Genomic DNA, 8,310 nt, shown 5'->3' on the forward strand with positions numbered 1-8,310 from the left:
GTGGGTGTGTGTGTGTGTGTGTGTGTGTGTGTGTTTTCTGTTTGTGGAAAACCAGTACTTCTGAAAAATCAGGCTATTTGTGTTGGCAACACAAGGAAAGGTGTCCTGATTGCCACCAAGTAAGGCCCAGGCCATGACATGCACACCCATGAACCCTCAATTCAACACATTGGCTTCTTTACCAGTAGAAGCACACATGGGCAATAGTAGTAGCAAAATAGTGTGGTCAGCAAGAAAATAACCTCATTGGAAATATTACCCTATTTCTTGGGGAGAGTCATTTGACTCTACATTACTGTATTTGAGATTCTGATAAGTGCTTAGAGCATTTTTTTTTTCTTTTTAATTTCATTGAACCAGCATTTTTCTCTTTACAAGAGTCAGTTTTGATCTCAACAATTAGGAAGTGAATTTCTCTCTTTTAGTGTGTGAAAGAAAAATACTTCAACTAAGACCAGTAACAACCACTATTCCGAATATCTGAAAAACATTGCTTTTAAAAAAAAATGTTTTACCAGCTCAACACCCTGAACTTACTATAGTGTGAACTAATAAGAACTCCTTTATTTTCCTTCGCCCAGGAAACCGGTGGGACTCTTGGACTCATCCTGCCCTCTGGTGGCTGGTTTTGTAAACTGCACCAGGAAGACCACATCATAAACAGGAACTTTTTCTTTTCATAGGATTCCTATGATTTCCTGTGATTCTTCTACAATTACAGTGCCGCCAAACCACTATCTTCTGACCTGTAGACCTTGCATTCAGTTTACTATTCAAACTGAGTGAAATACTGACTTTCACTTAATTAAACACAGAGGGTTCAAATGTATCCCAACAGCCAGCTGCATACTGGTTCATGTGGGCTGCAGTAATGAATGAATTCACCTGGTGGGTGAAACCCAGTACACCGTGTTTTTAAACCTTGAACACTACAAGATCAGTGAATTTAATTCATCTGACAAGTTCATTGTTTAATATATTCTAGACACACTGGATGGAGCTAACATCTAGGTGTCCAAGAATAACAAAAGTCATTCAAAGAAGAATTAGAAGCTTGAATCAGTATTGGCACAGGAATATACAGCGTTCTGAACACTCCCACATATGCATGGAACTTGACCTAGAAAGAGAAGTAGTATGAATCAGAGTGGAAGGGTACACTCATCAGGAAGGGAGAAAACTATTTATTCTTCTTTAAAAAATAAATTTGGGTCATGCATCAAGCTTTAGAGAAAACAACACCATAGTTCATAATTTCTTCTAAATTCAAGGTTTAGAAGAAAATATAGGAGACTACACCTGAGACCAAAAGTACCTAAGGGGCAAAAAAAGTACCTAGGGGTAGATATGTTCGATTATACCAAACAGAACTTTTGCAAAAGTTACCTTAAACAAAGTTAACAGATAAGACTAGAAGCACACATGGCCAATGAAATCTTAGTGACCAGACCATATAAAGAATTCCTATAAGCTGATTTTTAAAGGAGCAAATAGCACCATAGAAAACAAGAGCAAAAGACAGGTGAGTGTTCCATGCAAGTAGTCCAAGGTACTTGAGAGACCAGGGCAAGAAGATTTCTTTGAGCCCAGGAGTTCAAGATCAGCCTGGGCAAGAGGAAAAACTACATGAACAGGCACCTCACTGAAAAGTAGAGCCAAATGGCAATATGTTGCATCATCTATCAAAAATAAGGAAAATGCAGATCAAAACATTACTGAGAGAGCATTTGGCTCCCATCATGCAGCCATTAAAAACAAACGTGGCAATACCAGACCCAGGGGAAACAAGAACATGGAGAAAGTGGGACTTCTCCACATTGCTGGTAGAAGTTTAAATTGGCAAAATTATTACTTAATAGTTAATAAATAATAATAGCCAACAAATATCTAATTAGCATATCTAGTTGATGTTATACAACAAACATCCAAGTCATGTCTGTAAAGTTATACACCCTCTTTACAGCCAAATCCTTCTGGGGCTACAGAATTTTTGCACATGTGCACCAGGAGAGGTGTTGGCAGTGATGAGATCAATGGGACATTGTTGCACAACCAACCCTCACATCCTCCAGAGCCAATGACATGCTTTTGGCAGAGCTCAGCATGGTGACTGCAAGCAAGGGCTTTGGGATTACACAGAAGGCAGGGGTTATACTTGTAGCTGTATAGGCTTCCACAATTGCATAACTCTCTCTGTACCCAGGTTTTTCATTTGTCAGTGGGGATAGTAATGTCTCTGTCCTAAAAATTAGTGAGAATGTAAATGACAGGTCTGTAAGATATTTTGCACAGTGCCTGGCACACAGTAGCTGCTCAACAAATGGTTGTTGTGCCTTTTATTGCCGTCATCATGACTATCTGAACTGTGTTACGATTTGGACTTGAAATGTCCCCCCAAAACTCATGTGTTGAAAATATGGTCCTCAATGCAGCAAAGTTTAGAGGTGATGCAACATATTGCCATGTGGCTCTCCTTTTCAGTGAGTTGTTTAAACAGAGAATGAGGCTTCCCTACCATCAAATGCCTACTTTTTAAAGAAGTGATTGAATCATGAGGGCTCTCATTTCATCACTGGATTAATCCATTTGATGGATTAATCCATTGAGAGCTAGATGGGCTACTGGGAGGCAGGGCCTAGTTAGAGGAGTAGGTCACTGTGGGTATGCCCTGAAAGGGTTTGTCTTCTCCATAGCTGACCCTCCATTCTCTTTCTCATTCCTGGAGAGGGAGGAGAGCCGCTTTCCCCTCCAAGCCTTTCCTCCATGATGTCTCTGCCTTGGCGCCAGGAACAGAATCCTCTAAAATCATAAGTCAAAATCAATCTTTCCTTCTCTAACTTGTCCTTGTCAGGTATTTTGGTTACAGCGACATAAAGCTGATGAACACATCTGATGATTAGTAATAATTTATGACCCAGGAAAAATTATCTTTCTGGTAAGGAAGACAGATATCAGGAAAGAATATTCCACGCTGAATTCTTAGAACAGTAAGAATGGCAGTCAGAGATTCCAACAGTGAGATGACCAGAGGTGCATGGGCGGTCTTAGCATCCACTGCATGACAGACAAAAGAGTCTCACCACCCCCATCATCATCTACCTCAGCCATTTAGTTGGTCCCCTTCCTTTGGTGGTGAGACCGGTGGAACATGGTACCTCACTCTACTTGACCTCCTTGGTCCTGGTCATCAATAAGACACATGCACCAGGTTTGTGAGGTGTCCCATTATCCACTAAAATGTTTACCTGGGCCTGCTGCTCCACCCCTAACCTGGCCAAGGGGAAGACCAAGGAGTCAGCTGACTATACCTGGTGACAGTCGTTAGTCTGACACAAGACCACAGTATTGGGACCTGAATGACGTTAGATCAGATGAAAAGAAACTGAAGTCGGGCCTTGTTTAAACAGAGAATGAGGCTTCCCCACCATCAAATGCCTACCAAGCTAAGAGGTAGGTCACTGTTAGGGAAAGGTGGGTCCCACCTTTGGGTGGGTGGATGATTGGGCCACATCACTTGCTGTGAGCTAATGTTTTATAGAATCACTTTGTCAAACCAACCAACCAACCCTCAATGCCATCTTTGTTTTTAATTGTCAGTATCTACCCTCAGAAATCACAGCTCAAAGGCCTGTCAAAATTGGAAAGCCAAATAGAAATACAATGGACTGTCCTTTACGCTGTACAAAGAATTTTCCCTCCAGAAATCATACATATATCTATATCATAAATGCAAATTAGATGACCTTTATGCATGTCTCTACCAGAAACTCCCTCTAGGGCATAAAAGGCACTTAATGATATTTTACAGAGATACTTCCTCCAGGTCTCCAAAACATTTACTTTTCCTTTAAATTATGGTTAAGGCAAATTATAAATGAAAACCATCAAAATTGCTGTGAGTTTAGCTTTCATTGGAAATAATCATCCACTGTGATTTCCTTGGGGCTAAGACTATAAATTCCAGGACTCTGTCTTTGAGATTAAGTCCTTTTTCTTCCTCTAAAACTTAAATGCATATATTCCCTTCCACAAGATCCATACACGGGATTATCTGTGTGCAAAAAAAAAAAAAAAAAAAAAATGTTCATGATGTCTATCCCCCTACAGGAAAAAAAAAAAAGACACTCCTATGTTCTGTGGGTCACTGTTTCTGACATTCATTTGCGGGACAGTTGGTGTAGTTGATTGTAAGAGCAGATTGACAAAAGAATGTAGAATTTTCATGGCATGCCAACTGTAAAAGGGAAAATGTTTGACAAGCAAAAAAATCGGTACCAAGTCAAGTAACTTTACATGTATGTAAATTGGCTGGAATTGTGCCTGTCAGCCATCACTTGGGTCCCAGAGGCCTGAGTGCTGAAAAGCATTCAGAATCACAGACAAGACTGGGTGCACCTAGCCAAGCCAACAGCCCTGGCCGAATGCTCATAGCCACCAGAGCCTGCACCCCATGGGGCCTGGCTATGCTACCCTCTGCTCCGGGTCGGGCTGTGGACACTCATCACTGTTCACCTACTCCTGGATTTTCATCCGAGGTATTAACTAAGCACCTCCTACATGCAGACCCAGGGGTATGACCCCTGCCATGAGATGCTTTGGCTTAAGAAGGAAGAAAAGGCTGGGTAAGGGGGCACACACCTGTAATCCCAGTAGCTTGGGAAGCTGAGGCAGGAGGATCACAAGTTCAAAGCCAGCCTCAGCAATGGTAAGATGCTAAGCAACTCAGCGAGATCCTGTCTCTAAATAAAACACAAAATAGAGCTGGGATGTGGCTCGGTGGTGGAGTGCCCCCAAGTTCAATCCCCAGTACCCACCCACCCCCAAAAAGAAGAGAAGACTCAGGACCTTCTTCCAGTTCTTTGCTTCTCCCTCTTTCTAGCAAGGTAAGACTATTCACTGCTTTTTCATTATCCAGTCTGCCCAGACTTAACATGACAACCTGCCTACCACCGTCTGAATGTTAAATCCTGATATCCAGTGCGATGATATTTGGAGGTGGGGCCCTTAGAAGGCGGTTAGGTCCTGAGTGAGGGTAGCAACCCTGGTAAAAGAGGGCTCCGAGAGCTGCCTTGCTCTTTCTGCTACATGAGGAGGCAGGGACCAGAAAGCAGGACGTCACCAGACATGGAATCTGCCATTACCTTGACCTTGGGCTTCCCAGACTCCAGAACTATAAGAAATAAATGACTGTCATCTCCGAGTCCTACAGTCCATGGTATTTTGTTATAGCATCTCAAATGTACTAAAATACTGCCCTCCAGGGAGCACATGGGACTCTGGGGGCATGGACCAGGCTTACTACCCTCTCTCCTGGTTGCCCACCCCTTTCCCTGGCTCTGCCTAGAATTATGCCCACTCTGCTGCCCTGCAGATGCCTTCAGACCCCTTAATTCTACTGCTGTGAAACTTGAGCACCTGCTGGCTACAGACTTTTCTTGCTCTCTCCCTGGCCATCATGTTGACTTATTTCCAATAAGCATAGATTGAACTTTCTAGAAGCTGATGTTGTGGTGGAGTTTGGGCTACATGGTGTTTCTTAGGGATCAACAGCTGTGGACTTGGGGGTCAGATGGGAGAAGCCACACAGACTTGACAAAACTCTGCCAACTTGGCCAGGGCCTCTGGAGTGGACATTGCCTGGCAGCACTGTTCTGTGTGAACCTAACTGGCCGGGCCTTTTACCCTGCCCTGCTCCGTCACTGCATGTGGGTTTCCCCAAGGGAGGGGAGGAGCCCAGGCAAGGTGGCTGTCTGCAGCTGAGACAGACCCCAAAGGAGCCACCAGCTGGAGGCGTCTGCTGACCCCACTCCACACAGCTGAGCAGCAGATCCTTTCTAGACAGAGGTGACCTGTCTCCACAGCTGTCGCACCTCTGGTGCAGACCTCTGCTGGCCTTGACCTCACAAATCATCCTGCCCAGGGCTCTGACCTGTCTCTGGTCATTGTCCACAGACCCTCTCTTGACTTCCAGCTCAGAAGACAGCTCGACTCCCTAGAATTTTGGATTATCATGTAAACACCCGGGAGGCACATTCTTGCCACCCACTATGGTCACGGATACTAGCAAGCTCTGCTGTCAACTCCACTGCCCCGAGATATGGCATCCTCCCTGCCTTCCCCACCTCCCATCCCCAGAAGAGTCCCATCTGCACCATGGACTCCTGGTGGAGAAGAGATTGGAAGTGCTTCCAGGGAGCCATGCCAAGGTGGACCCCTCAGAGGCCTGACTACAACCACAGGACGGGTGCACTGAGAAAGAGAATTGGGTCCTCTGTGCCCGAGTCTGCAGGATGGCTTCAACTCCTTGCAAGGGATACAGGAAGATCTGGGGGCCTGTGGTATACTTGAAGCTTCGGAGGTCACAGAAAATCACTGGAGAGTCAACTTTGAGTTCAGCAGATCCTTGCTTCAGGGGAAATCTCTTCCTCCAGTGTCACTGTGACATCTCAGCCCGAGGACCAGCCCAGTCTCTTAAAGCCCTTTCACCTTTCCCTCACCACACTGCTGCCTCTTTCCATCTTCACTCCCATTATTCCTCCTCTGTGCACAATTTCCCAGCTTCAATTTTCTTCGCTGTCTCAAAAAAGGAAAAGAACACCTCCACCTGAGAGCCTTCTTTGATGAACATCTCCTCCATCTGATTCTGCGTTTACCTGTTCCCAGGATTAGGTTTATATTGAAACCAAATGGCATCATATAAAATTTCAAAGGATCTGTCCAAACTATTATTTGTATTGCATCAGTTCCTTTTTAAATCAGTTAACCAGCAAATAAGGCAGGGGAACATTTTGTTGCCATTAGGACATTTTGGGTTGTTGGGATTTTTTTTTTTTTTTTGGCTTTTTTTAAAATAAATGATTCATTGTAATGAGATTTGACCTGGTGGTTATTTGCACGCAGTTATTTGGTGAACATTTGTAATTGTTTTTAGCATGGTATCCATGAAATTGGTCTGTTTCATCCACAATCAAAGGAGCCCATTATGGGGTGACTCCATTTCCTGGAACCCTAGATGCACTGCATTAAAATATTATCCTCCATTAGGGACTTTTAGGACAAAAAGGTGCCAATATGTTTCAAATGTTTGTCCCTCATCTAGGTTCATTATTAACCATGTGACAGGTGACCCAGGATAATGACCATGACCTTCATAGATAGCAGCATCAGCAAACACACATGGGACCTCCCCTCCATGGCAGGCACTGTGACAGGGCCCTATGTGGACTAATGCATCCTTTACGTGACCCTAGGAGAAAACTGAGATAAGTGAGGTACAAAGTTTGTTCAAGGTCACACAGGTAATGAGACCGTATAGGGATCCAGTTCCAGATTTTCTAAGTCCCTTTCTTATGCCAGGCACAGTAGCATGCACCTGCAGTCCCAGCTACTCAGGTGGCTGAAGCAGGAGGATGGCGTGAGTCCAGAAGTTCAAGGCCAGTCTGGGCAACACAGTGAGACCCTGCCTCAAAAAAATAAACAAGTAAATAGATCCCTATGCCTTTTCCTCCCAGCACTTTACTACTAGCCCACAACAGGGTCAGTACGGGGCTCCATAGCTCAACAATTCGAGGTTGGGCAACCAAGGTTTCCATCCCCTAGAAGTCAGGATAGAAATAAGTTTTCCTGAATGACTGAGAATTAAGCGGACCCCACCCTTCCTGAGCCAAGAGGGCTGCTGAGCTGGGGCACTTGCCGCCTGTCATAGCCCCCCCACCCCTGCCCCCGCATTGCACGGTGACTTCCTGATTTCTTCCTGCCACACCATTGTCGGGTCACACAGGAAAGAACAATGACAGTACCTGAAACACCTTGCCATCTGCCTGGCCCTGGAGCTGAGCTTTCAGGAAACCCACAGGGATTCATCTCTAGGTGAGCCCAGGGGACTCATCTGCACATTGCCTCTTGAAACCCATTCAATTAGCAGATGGGCTTTTGCCTAAAGTGAGCATTACTAGGAAGGACAGTGGTGGTTTCATCAAATTATCTCCCTGGGATCTGTTGTATTTCGTGTCATGTAATAACCCAGTTTTTAATCTCACTTAAAAAAGATCTGCTAAGCAAAACCAGAGTCAAGCACACCTCCTACCCATCCACCCAACATCTGAATCGCCAACCCCCGCCAACTCTATTTCCCCGGTGGAGGACCCGGGTGGCTCAGCGGCTCTGCCACCGCACAGGCAAAAATGCAGAGTTTGTCTCTTTTGTCAGTCTGGAGATAAAATCCTATTCTTTGTAATCCCTGAAGAAACAAATCAAATAAACTCGGGCTGAGCTAACCATTTTCAATCCATCAAAGCAATCAAATTCTGT

Source organism: Marmota marmota, unplaced genomic scaffold (assembly GCF_001458135.2).
Source record: "Marmota marmota marmota unplaced genomic scaffold, marMar, whole genome shotgun sequence".
NCBI lineage: Eukaryota > Metazoa > Chordata > Mammalia > Rodentia > Sciuridae > Marmota > Marmota marmota.